Genomic DNA, 525 nt, shown 5'->3' on the forward strand with positions numbered 1-525 from the left:
GGCACCGAACCCCCGGGGCAACCGGGGTGCAGACCCCCCCGCTGCCACGGCAGAGCCCCAGCCCGGCCGCCGCGCTCGGCCCCACCGCCTCCCCGCTCGGTATTTATAGATTTTATTAATTTCCTCTTTCGGCCGGCTGCGCCTGGGGAGGGGGGGGGGGGCAGCCCTGACCCTGGCTGCTGCCCCCCCAGCCCCACAGCCCCGGCTGGGCCCGGGCTGGTCCGTCTGTCCGGGATGGACACACGGCCGGGGAGCACCCCGGGGTGCGGGGTGTGGGGTGCGGGGTGCAGGGTGTGGGGGTGGGCTGGGTGTTGTGTGATGGGGGGGCTGTTGTGCGTCACCCGCTGAGCATGGGATGTGGTACAGGGTGTTGGGGTGCAGGGTGCACGGTGTGGGGTGCAGTGTGAGGTGTGGGATGCAGTGTGGGGGTGCAGGATTCACGGTGTGGGGTGTAGGGCATAAGGGGTAGGGGTGCAGGGTGAAAGATGTGGGGTGTGGGGCGCAGAGTGAGGGGTGGGGCCCAGT

At 70.3% G+C, this 525-nt stretch overlaps 1 protein-coding gene across 1 annotated transcript in view; it reads left to right on the top strand.

The window, feature by feature from the left end:
• Nucleotides 1-27: 27 nt before the first annotated feature.
• Nucleotides 28-525, top strand: part of RHOG (ras homolog family member G) — a 30022-nt gene continuing 29524 nt past the window's right edge. Inside the window, exon 1 of the mRNA XM_014961551.1 lies at nt 28-99. The gene's annotated coding sequence lies outside the window, so the exon portion shown is untranslated. The remainder of the gene's footprint in view (nt 100-525) is intronic.

The sequence above is a fragment of the Calidris pugnax genome, unplaced genomic scaffold (assembly GCF_001431845.1).
Source record: "Calidris pugnax isolate Ruff unplaced genomic scaffold, ASM143184v1 scaffold667, whole genome shotgun sequence".
Taxonomy (NCBI): domain Eukaryota; kingdom Metazoa; phylum Chordata; class Aves; order Charadriiformes; family Scolopacidae; genus Calidris; species Calidris pugnax.